This window comes from Glandiceps talaboti, chromosome 3, assembly GCF_964340395.1.
Source record: "Glandiceps talaboti chromosome 3, keGlaTala1.1, whole genome shotgun sequence".
Lineage (NCBI taxonomy): Eukaryota > Metazoa > Hemichordata > Enteropneusta > Spengelidae > Glandiceps > Glandiceps talaboti.
This window is the reverse complement of record NC_135551.1, coordinates 9159227-9172285: the sequence shown is the minus strand read 5'-3', so window position 1 is coordinate 9172285 and position 13059 is coordinate 9159227. Positions and strand designations below refer to the sequence as shown.

General features: G+C 34.4%; 1 long non-coding RNA gene across 1 annotated transcript; it reads right to left on the bottom strand.

Moving 5' to 3' along the window:
- Positions 1 to 7779: 7779 nt before the first annotated feature.
- LOC144432780 (uncharacterized) lies at positions 7780 to 12744 on the bottom strand. The gene is made up of 4 exons (XR_013480740.1): positions 12604 to 12744; positions 11209 to 11444; positions 8552 to 8655; positions 7780 to 8010 (listed from the first exon to the last, which is right to left on the bottom strand). It is a non-coding gene; the product is annotated as an uncharacterized LOC144432780 (long non-coding RNA).
- Positions 12745 to 13059: the final 315 nt, after the last annotated feature.

Genomic DNA, 13059 nt, shown 5'->3' with positions numbered 1-13059 from the left:
TGAATGTAATTTAAAATTTGACCAATTTTAAAGTAAGTTGATGAATCGATTTGAAAGTAAGATTTAAGAATTCAAAAATAATTCTGCAATAAAACATATATTTACGAATACAAACACTTTTTGTTTGTTTGCTTGTTTGTTTGTTTGTTTGTTTGTTTGGTAGGATGGATGGTTGGTCGGTCGATTCCACTGAAAAATGGACAAAATTAGTACAATAAAAAGATTACGGCGAGGACAATGCATAATACAATAGTTCTTCAAGAATTTATTAAAGTCCAACGGCATTGAACGTTTAAAAACACATGATGAATTGAAGTTTACCAATAACTTGGGGACCTAGTACGAATACGAACATATAGAGGTAAAAAATATGAATACAAATGTACATAGTAACCAATGAAAGCATGAATACAAAATAATGACCAATGAAAGCATGTCATTTATCAATATCGGCATGATTTAATGCACGCAAAAGTGTTTATAAAATATTTCAACATATTTTGCATACAATTTCGTAAACTGCACTTGATTGCATATGGAGGATCGTACATCCAAGTTATTATATCACGAATCACATGATATTAGACAGTACAGATCCAGAAAAGACTGGATACACTACACACAATCAGCAATGTTAACATTGTACAGCTACTTTTGTTCTTAGTGAAATTTCTGGGTTTCTGTTCAAACATGCAGGGTTCCAAATCAGGGTAACTACTGTGCGCCATAACTTGACAATGTCAAGTTCAAGGTTAGGAGAGTGTGACGTCACGAATTCTCTGTGGCCACTAGAGGGCAGGTAAAAATAGGCGACGTATATAAAAATTCAGTTACTTTATTGTTACACAGATGATATTTAATAAGTGGTATAAATCAATCAATCAATCAATCAGTCAAACGTTCTGAATCTACCAACTTCACATACCAAGATCCGTTGTTTTCAAATGAAAATTCATCTGTGTTGTTCTTAAATCGTAGTACCCAATTGAACTTTTGAAAATTTTACTTAACCATCATTCAACAGAGACGAAGGACGTTAGTAACTTACAGGTATAGATATGACCCCTTATTAGGCTCACGAATTCAAATATCATGTGCTCTGAATAGTGAGTCAATCTGTTGACAAAGACTGAAGTGTGCAGTGTGCATTGCACATTTAATAATTATTGTCAAGTTAGTTCAATTCGTTACTATGATCTCTTGTTGATGTGGTCGATGGGCCACGTACCATGTTGAAATGAGACATGATATGGACAATCGTAGGATAGAGCTGGGAGTCTATGTATTAATGATATGCCACTCTCTTCTGATTTCTTCGACTTTAGATTGTATGCTGACGATTCAAATTTGTTTAAAACAATGACAAACTTATTGCACAGGGAAACATTTTGTTCTTGTTGCTGTACTTTAATATAATGCATACAATGTTATGCTTTTTCTTCATAATATACAAAACTTTGAATTTGCTAGCACTTAAAAAGAGATGTGTGTTTGTGTACCTTGTAGTGTAGTGTAGTGTAGTGTATTAATCAGCTGGCTGTGGCTATCCAGCCAAGGGAGGTCAATTACAATAAGTAAGTTTGAGTATGCTGTCAAGAATTGTAATGCTAAATTGAGATTTCAACAATATGCGTATGACTACTTTATATGGTATTACGTTCATGTATTTATAGTTGAAGCTGATGCTATTGATAAAAAAAGAGAGTGCCTCATGAAATACGGAGCATTTCCTGAAATATATGAAGTCCATCAACAAGCTTTATCAACAAGCTTTTACTACACAATAGAGAATTTCACATAACAATATAATTGTTCCAAAACCATTTATTAGAGAGAGTCATGTCATGCAGATTGTATCGAAACACAAGCGTGGTTTAGTAGTTTTCTCTGAGCAGGGAATATCAGCCATACATTATAGAGTTAACTAAAGCTTAATAAAGTAAAATTGCATGTCTTTTCAGGTGTTCACCAAACGAGAAAAGAACAAGGCGTTGTTCTGTGTTGGGCTCATCACCAACCAATTCACAATGTACTCGAACATGCAGACGGTGACATCTACATTCAATTCACGCGTCATGGGAAAGCTTACGCAACACTATCTAAAGAAGAGTTCCATTGCCAGAAAAGAAACCAGCAGATCACCAGACCCTACAGTAAATAATACTATGGCTCAGTTAGGGAAGTACCATGTCACAGATATCCACACTTGGGAAGATGGTCATTGTACTTTTCACGTCAAAATGTATGCTCCTCAGGAAAGTATAAAAGGAAGAATGACAGAGTTTAATGGCATAGAAAGTATCGTTTTAACACAGTGCCCTTTAAATCTTGAGCAGCATGAGTTCCTATAATAAAATTCACCGATCCATTTCTCGTATAATTTTATTAATGTAATCAATTCATTTCACAAGAATACGAAACAAAACAAAAGAGAGAAAATATATTATAAACAGGAATGATTAATAGAATAACATTGCTAACCTGTGTGTACATCGGAAACAGAGTTGCTAATATATGAATATGAACTTAATACTCGAGATGGTTTCTACTATAACTGATATACAATTATGACAAAGTAGCTAAATTGGTGAAAGCTGTATATATATGTATGCCTGATAGTTCACAGCGGCATTAGTTTATTGATGTAGGTTGTATGCTTATCGACATTCATGGGCCTAATACTGAGGTTATTGGCGATGCTCTCGTCAAAGGAGAGTCTTTGATAAAGTAGTTATACCAAATAACAATCAATATATTGATACTTGTGCTCTCTGATCTGTTGTTCGTTTCAGTGACTCTTGAAAGACCGAAATTTACCTTAATATACGTGGCAGAGAAAGTCCCAAATTCGTGTAAAACATTTCTGTCACCATCACCTCAAAATCCATTGCCCATTTCTATCTAGTTTTTCAACTCAATTTCCATACTGATGTGATGCCACACAGTATTCATCAATGCAGAGGAAAGTTCTTCTGAATAAGACATGTCATGACTCGTTCTATGCCATCAAAGTTATTTGTTTCATACTCACCATGATAACTTTTTTGACAATATGTTCAGCTTGTAGGTGTGCAGTATTCCTGCTAAGAATGGGACTACTTGACTGATAATTAATAATGGTACTCATTCAATAAAATGGGCCTAGCAAATGACTCATTTAATAAAAAGGTACACCAGTAAGCTTTAACAGACTCCTGCGTTGGCTCACCATGAATACATATTTCAAACAACTTGTACAATTTATTATGAATTTCAAAGGTAGCATTCGCAAGATATTTAGATGTCATTCCCTATTTTTCCCATATTTTTCTTTGTTCGGGCAAAGAAAATACGAGTGACATAAGGGGTCTTTGTCGCTACCGAGTGATAGACGAGTAGTAAAGACCTTTATGTCATTAGCATTTTCCGGCTGAATGAAGAAAAAATATTTTAGAATAACATAATTATACCAGCGCCAGTAATATCAAAAGAAAAGTTAGGGAAGGTAATGGCAATTTTGAACACATTGGAACCAGTGATGTAGACACGCGTTGTGACGTAGAGCGACCAGAGTATATATTCAATGTGTGTACCAAACTACAGGAAATATATGAAGCTTACATTCTGGCGACATAGCTTAATTACCGACATAATATTAATAATACAAATTACACGTTAGATTTAGAAGCTATAACAGAGCTTTACAAGGTAGTTTTGCTTTTTTATATCACAATATCCGTTTTCGAAATTGAAATATCAGTATACATACTGAAACATGTTTAAATCATCACTACTAAATGCGAGAATATTTAGCAAAGCGGTTTGGCAAAATAATGACACAAGTATAGAATGATGCACTCAAAACATTACGATTCGACATCACACAATGACAAGGACGAAATCAGATAAACATTTCGTAAATCTGACATTTCGGACATAAACACACTCACACTCGTAACATCACTGTAAAAAGAAACAACACTAATGAAATAGATTCTTGATTATAGGTTTTATTCAATGGAGAAAAACGTAACAATAATAACACTTTGCATATGAATAAGAACGTACCAGTGTACGATTGTCAATTGCTTACAACCTCTTTCACTTATGTGAAAATAAAATCGTATTACCTAATAAAGAGTGATAGTATGGAGTATTTGAAATGATATAAGTTCAAAAAAATATAAAAAGAGTGATCAGAAAAAAGAAGGAATAGGAAAACAAAACGACTCACTGAATATTGCTAGAGTAATAATTCTTGTATACGTTGGATGTAATTATTCGCAATATAAAAAAAGGTAACTCTTGGTAATTAAAATATATACTCACATGGCAATATGATATAGTTTCCAATTATGTATCTATACGTACGTATGTGCATTCGTGTATTGTATTATATTGTATGTATGTATGTATGTATGTGTGTATACATGCGTGTAGTATTAACCAGTCAAGTCATTCACTAGTTTTGTCCAGAAAACTTCAATTTTCCTCCTATTGTTACTGTGAGGCCATTCACAGAAAGTCTTTGTGTTGATGTTAAACTTAACTAATTCTGACATATCATTTTCATCAACTTCTTCTAAAAGGACAAACAACATTTTGTTATCCTTCACATTGTCGTTTAGGATATGTTGATTTGCATGTTGAAGTTCACGTTCACACCATCGACTTTTGACAAAATTGTTGGATATGAGAAATACTACTTTCCGGCTTGTCATCACGGCATCTGAAATATTTGTTAAGATGTATCGCCCACCGCGAAAGTCTCTTTCAGCAATACACAAATTCAAATGAGGTGGTTTATCCTCGAGGGTTGGCAGGAGATTGTCATAAACCCATTTTGAATCTTTATGGCTGTAGCACACAAATGCATCATATTGGTACACTTGAACTTTATCATCCAATGGAGCATACCGTAACGGATAACGTTGTCTGTAGTTTGCCACATGTCTGTATGCGCGGTAGATCAATTTCCATCGTTTCATCCACAGTATGACTCCAATAATGACGATTACAATACATGCTGATGTTGGGGCAAGCACAAGTACATATGCGAGACCCTTCTCACAATCCAATTCCTTAAAGTCAACAATTGTAAACGGTTTACCTTGCATATTACTAGGTGCATTACATTGATACGTCTGCCATACAAGTGACCCATCTCTTGTGAATCGGAGAGTGTTATTGTTCGTCATCCAAGACTGCAATTCAGCTATATTACAATCGCAATTTAAAGAATTGTTCTCAAAATACAATGCATATAATGACGTCATCTTGAAAGGTGACGGGTGTAAATATTTGATTTGATTGTGAGATAGATCAATTAGCGTCAGATTTGAATTGAATTCAAATAAATCATTGCTGACAGACGTGATCTTATTGAGGGATAGATCGAGTATTTTCAAAGATGTCAAATTCATGAAATAAAATTGACACAATTCTGTTATTCCCGAATTAGAAATATTTAGGTTTTCCACCTGGAAAAAATCTTGAAAGAACACATGAACATTGTCTCTGTTACATTCAGCTGAGCCTTGATCATACAGCGTGTTGCTTAGGTTTACGTATTTCAAAAGTTGTGTATTTGAAAATGTAACCTGATGGTTATTCAAACGCAGTTTGGAAGAAGACATGTCGAGGCTCTTCAATAATGGTACAGATACATCAAGTGTACAGTCATCCAGAATTTGGGCAATCATTTGTGTCAAAGAAGGAAAGATGATATTGTCCAGGCAAGACAGTTTTGATATTGTATTTGCAAGGTCTAGAGTCTCCAAACCTTCAAGTCCACAGTCATAGATGTTGAATTGCATTAAATTACCAGTTGCTCTGAACACTTTCGTCGACCCTTGAAAGCACCACAAGTTACTATAAAGGTAACCCTTTGATAGATCAAGCAGCATAGTGTTTACAGGAATAGAACAAATGTCAACAGGATTTGATGCTAACTCTTTAAAACCATGCATATAAACTTCCTCAAAACGTTTCTTACCATATGCAATGTCAAAATAGGCGTCAGAACTACTATAACCGATGTCAATGATCCTCAAAGATGTAAGATTAGGTAACACTGGTTGGAGATCTAGAGATAATTCTAAGGCATTGCTGGACACATTTAGATAAACAAGATTATCCAAACCTCTGAAGACGTCCCCGTCAATATGGATTACCTTGTTATCACTTAAATCAAGAAGTTCAAGACCGTCTAACCCAATGAATGTCGATGGGTTGATATTTTCCAATGGAGGATTACTATTGTTAAGATACAAAGCTTTCAAACCATCAAAACAAGAGAATACATTCACCATTGTGTCTGTATATCCATTATACAACAGAGTTTCTACTTTGATAGATTTGTTTGTTGTACAGTTTGGCATCCATTCTATTGGGGCACTAAAGTTTAGCATGGCGATTGGTGTGTCTGATAGTAAATCTATGAAAAAACTTGGCATATTGTTAGATAATTTATTATGTGGGAACTGTAAGGAGAGGGTTTCTATAGAATTGCAATTTCTCTTCCATAATTTTTTGGATAATGACATGCATGACGCTAACTCACCATAACCCCACGAGATATCAATAAAGTTAATCATTTTTCGATTTAAGCTATAGCTGGTTTGGAATGATTGGAGGTTAGGATAATTACATAACCAATTACCAATACTTCTGCTGTGTTTATGTATCTGAAGTATTTGGGCATTGTCACAGACTCTGTATTTATGGCATACTAGTTCTAATGATCTAAGCTCTGTTAAAGTAGTATGGTCAACAATTGAATTTCGAGGAGAGCCATATGATGTGCTGCCACCTAGCTTTAAATGATGGAGATTTTCTAACCCATGAAGAGCTGTAACGTATATCATCGGATTATATGTCAGATCTAAGGACGTCAAATTAGTTAAACCTATAAACGTAGAATTCCATATAAATGTTATTCTATTGTATGAAATATTGAGATGACGAATAAGAGATAAGTTCTGAAAAGTGTCCGGAAATAGTACTTGCATAAGGTTGTACGAGAGATCCAAGAATGTCAATTTTCTTAAACGTTCAAATGTACCAGAACCTATGCTATTTATTACGTTATATGAAAAATCAATGTTCTCCAAATTATGCAAATTACTAAAATATGAAGCCTTTAAATCCCGGAATTTATTATAAGCAAGGTTTAACTTTGTTAGTCCGATTGTGTTATCTTTGCCATTCAGAGATCTATGCGCAGTTGACATATGGCGTGTATATGTATCGATGCATTCATAAAAAGGGGTTTTGATAGATCAAGGCACTTGAGATTGGGAAGTGGATCCAGGAAATCTAAATTCACACAACTATGTGTCAAGTTGTATGGATATAAGATATAATTTCTAAGGTCCAAAAATTCTAATTGACCCAACCCAGTCAATGTGCAATTTGATACCTCCAAAACAGAGTTGTTGAAAATAGAATACAATCCTTCGAACTGAAATATTCTAGTTGCATCTGCAACTATGCTTAATATCTTCAGATTTTTCAAATATTTGAATGTCCCACATGGTATTGATATAATAAAATTTGACGAAAGGTCTAATTCTTCAAGTTTTCCAAGATTCTTGAAACTTGCAGCCGATATGTTCCTAAGATTATTATAGCTGAGGTTCAATTTCTCCAAATAAGGAAGATGACTAAACGAAGTGTTACTTAATTGGTCAATTAAATTGTTGTAGATGTTCAGCTCAGTAGTTGTATTTGGTAAAAACCGAGGTATTTCTTGAAGGTGCATGTCTGAACAGTCGAAGTGACTACCGTTTGATCGTGAAATTGGTCTCGAAAGGCAGTATTTAAATGGTGTTTTCCCGGTAGTTGTCATAATTGTGATAAGTAACATAAGAAATATGGACAGGAGGTAAACCCAAGATTTCCTGCCATAGAGGATAAACGTGTGATCTTCGGATCGCGGCATTCTGTAACGTCGGAAGAAGTAGGCGCTCAGAGCTAAAAGTATTGATGAATGACAAATAAGGACGACCATAGATCCAATTAATGTAACGTCTGTAAGATAAAAACAGCCATAAAAGTATAGTTCATGTACGTGATGAGACCATAAATAAATAAAAATGTGCTTATAGATAATAAGAGCTTGGGAGTATACGATTGTCATTGTTAATTTCTTACAATCTATTTCAGGAATGATATCAAAATAAAATCGTTTTACTATATATATACATTAAACAAAAAAGAATGTCGATATATACATATATATATATATATATATATATATATATATATATATATATAATATAAATATGTATTATATACATACTTATATATATATATATACATACATATATATATATACATATATATATATATATATATATATATATATAATATATATATATATATATATATATATATATATATATATATATATATATATATTAACTACTCTTGCTGCTAGACCTTCGGGCTTTCTTCCGATGCGCTAAGCGAGTGAGGGCTTGTCCGAACCTCGAAAGCGACCTATGGTGGATTATCGAATTGTTTTGGAAGAACACCTGAGGTCTAGCAGCTAGACTACACATTAACTTACCATTAACAAATCTTTACAGCGGCTGCCTATATATCCAATCGTCCTCTTATACCATTTTTCACTTTATGAATGTTTGGACTTGTGTGTGCTACAGTTGCCGCATTCTACAAATGAAGAAAGCTACTTTAAAAAAGGCCAGTGGACCGATTGTCTACGCATTTGCTATGTAGAAGATAACATCATTTAGTAGTCAACATCAGGGGTATAGGGTTCCACAACTGTCGAGAACGTACTGTTGTTGACAACAACTAAACGAGTTTTTCTTCTACAAAGCAAAGGCGTGGAAGTATTGAGTTCAGATATTGCATTTCCCATTGTTCAGAGTTTAGTTTATTGACTGCATAAATAACGAATATAGAGTGTTTGACAGATTTATGTATTTGTTAGCACAACTGACTTTTAAGGTTCAGTAGGCATAGTGAAATATCTGTAAGTAAGTAAGTAAGTAAGTAAGTAAGTAAGTATGTATGTATGTATGTATGTATGTATGGAAAAAGTGGGTTTTCGTGAAAACAAAAAAACAAACACAAACAAACAAAGAAACACACACACACACACACAGAACAAATTACTGCCTTAATTGGTAGAGAAGTTTGGTAGGGATGCCTGTAGTGATGAATCAATGTTTGCATTTCGCGAATAGCATTCCTCTGAGATGACAACAATGAAAGTTATTAAAACATTGTCGATGTCAAATAATGATTACAGAAAACTGGAAGAACGATGACGTGATCACATTATGTGAAAACTTTTCATATTTTCTCAATATTATTTGTATTAAATTAAGGCAACAACAACACTTCCGTTTATTCATTTATGATCACCCAATCATTTGAGTATTGTATAATTTATGTTTATAAGACTTTAAAGATGGAATAAAGTATGATTCACTTGAGAGGAGAACAAGCTGAGGCAAGGAGTTTTCATCTGCTCCCTGGCTGGCTACTTCTAAAATGATCCTAGTTAAACATTAATCATTGTGTAGTCTGATTTATTGATATGATGAGGCCACATTTCAAGACAAAAATTGCTATGAAGGACGATCTTAACAGTTGTGTGAAAGTTATGAACCAAATTGAAGTAGACAGATCTAATGTCGCAAAGTCATATTTTAAGCATAATATTGTGCTCTCATGCAGCCTGGCAGGTCGTATTAGGCTCGTGTTTCAAGTTAGTGTAACTTGATGAAATAAAATAAAAGTAAGATATATCACCACATTAACCTACCATTAACAATTTTTTTTACAGAAGCTGCCTTTATATTCAATCGTCCTCGTATACCACGTTTCACTCTATGAATATTTGGATTTCTGTGTGATAGTTTCCATATTTTACAAATGGAGAAGTAAGCTACTTTCAAAACGCCAGTGGACCGATTGTCCACGCCTTTGCTTTGTAGATGAAAAACTCGTTTAGTTGTTGTCAACATCAGCAGTATAGTGTTCCATAACTTTCGAGAACTTACTGTTGGAGGAAGTATCGAGTTCAGATATTGCATTTCCCATACTTCAGAGTTAGTTTATGAGTGCACGAATGCGTGTTTGACAGTTTTATGTAATGGTTAGCACAACTAATTTCTAAGGTCAGTAGGAATGGTGAAGTGTCTGTCTGTCTGTCAACAACTTACATATGTAGTAGAATATCACCAGACTGCTTGTTCTGTAGTTGGTGGGGATGTTAAATGGCAGATGTAAATAGAATATTGGACAAATAAAACTGTGTGTATTATATATAGATGTATGTCTCGGTTAGAAAATAAAGGATTTTTGTAAAAACAATGAAACAAACACACAAACAAGAGAGAAAACAAACAACTAAACAAACGAAATATGAAATCAGCTACCGGCTTGATTGGCACTAGAAATGTGGTAGGATGCCTTTTGGATGCACAATTGTTCATGACATGACGAAAAGTGATATGCAAATTAAGTTACGTTTACTGTCAAAAAACTTCAATTCCGAAACCACTAGTACTGGAAAGATTGAGGTGAAAGTTCACCGAGGATATATAAATGAAGTGTAGTATTCCGGACATGATAATCCTATCAGTAACATGGAAAAGTAGGTATAATAATACGAATTTGTGGTCAAAAGTTAAATCTTGGAACTATTAGGTGAATGGGTAGACAGTACCACAGTACCATAAGAAACAGTCAAATACAATTATATAGATATAGATACAACACGAATATGTATATATGGAACATTCATAAAATGAAATCACATATACCAGCAACAAGATCTGCACACAGCACAGTGAAAGCATGATGGTGTAAATTGCACAAAGAGCAACATGGATATGTGGGCATGTAAATAATAAAAATATTTAAGATTGACACATATATGCTCACAACTAAGTCCACAGCAACAGCTACCAATCAAACTCACTGATAAGTACATTTTCATTTATTTCTCATATTCTCTACTTGTGCTACGATACCATTAGCGCTATTTGTGTACGTGTATGTTTTACAACATGTAATACGTAACAGGTATACATATTAAGAATTCATAGACCGTTTGTATTCAAATAATTTTGAAGGGAGTTACTATGTAATGGGTACCTAAATCTAGGATTCAAACTGATATCAAGTTCAGACAACCCACCTACAAAGTCTGTGCGTGAGTTCCATAAGTAAAATAAAAAATCATCTTACCCCGTTGTTTTTTGTTGTGCAAGTCAAATCCATCAGGCTTTGAAAACCAATGATGAAAGCGATATCGCTTATCCTCGACGCTACAAGAAACTTTGTGGGCAGTTGAATGCAACAACGTCGATGTCACAACGGCAATGTAACACTGTTTTATGGCAAGCGCTTATGACTCGCCCCAGTATATTGCTGTATCTATACCAGTTCACTTCCAGTTTGCATACCTCGTAAGGGTATGAGATCTGTCATTGCATGTTTTAGGAGGAAGAACACATGTACGTTTATACGTCATTTCTGCCATATCATATATCACTGGGGTCTTCAATCGTATATTTAATAGTCGAAATATTTATCACAAGTTCCTTAATAGAAAGTTAATTTGTAACTCACGAGGCAAAATAATAAACACATTTATGTAGTTTATGAACAATGAGCCCACTCCTAATATCATGACACGTCACGGCGAAGCATCCGCGATTCCGCATGCACACACAGACATTGCGAAGGTTTTCGAGTATTTTTACTATCTACCTGTACTCATATTCTACTTCGAAAGCTGAAAACAATTTGCTATCCGAAATTTATTTATTTATTGGGGGGGGGGGGGGCGGAAGGTTAACGTTGTAAGTTCGATGACCTTTGTCGAACGGTTTTTGAGTCAGTCCTACCAGACTATCAGACAGTGTTGGTCTCATGAAACCACTGTTTCATTTCATTTTAAACCTGTGTTCACTACAAAATGGTAAATAATTATTCATTTAAAAAAACAACTGTATTTGTTAATAATTAGTGGTCAATATTATGCCATTGCGCTAAATGTGTATGTTTTACAACATGTAATACGTAACTGGTATACATATTAAGAATTCGTAGACCGTTTGTATTCAAACAACCTTGAAGGCCGTTAATATGTAATCTAGGATTCAAACTTTCAAATTGACAGTGGGTTTCGTAACTGACTTGAATATTGAGTTGACTTGATAAATTGCAGTGTTTGAAACAGATGGCTATTACATATAAAAAATAGTCTCAATATAAAGTTCAGTCAAAATAATTATGATTTAAAGTTACAAACCTATTTATCGATTCACCTTCTGATTCAAACCACTAAACTTCAACCTGCAACATGCTTGTGGTGCCCGATTTCTCATGAGTTTATCACTGTAATAATTTATAATTAAACGTGTCCCGGGAAGAGGGCCTCAACTATCTCAATTCCTCTTTGTTTCATCATTGCATTTTTTTTTTAAAAATCGTCCAAGAAATGTTGGCACGCCAGATAGACAAGGCCTCAACGTTCGAATCGGTAACAACAAATGTACAGCCAATGATATCAGATTCAGACAACCCACATACAAAGTCTGTGCTCGAGTACCATAAGTAAAATAAAAGTAATTTTACCTAGTTGTTTTCGTTGTGCAAGTCAAATTCATCAGGCTTCGAAAACCAACGATGAAAGGGATAGCTGTTATCCTCGACGCTGTAAGAAACTTTGTGGGCAGTTGATTGCAACAATGTCGATGTCACAATGGTGATGTAACATTGTTTTATGGCAAGCTACTACGACTCGCCCCAGTACATTGCTGTAACTTATACCACTTCACTTCCAGTTTGCATACCTCATAAGGGTATGAAATCTGTCATTGCATGTTTTAGGAGGAAGAACAGCGATACGTTTATACGACATTTCTGCCATACTATATATCTCTGGGGTCTTCAATCGTATATTTAATAGTCGAAATACGTATCACAAGTTCCTTAATAGAAAGTTCATTTGTAACTCACGACACATTTTTGTAGATTATGAACAATGAGCCCACTCCTAATATCATGACACGTCACGGCGAAGCATCCGCG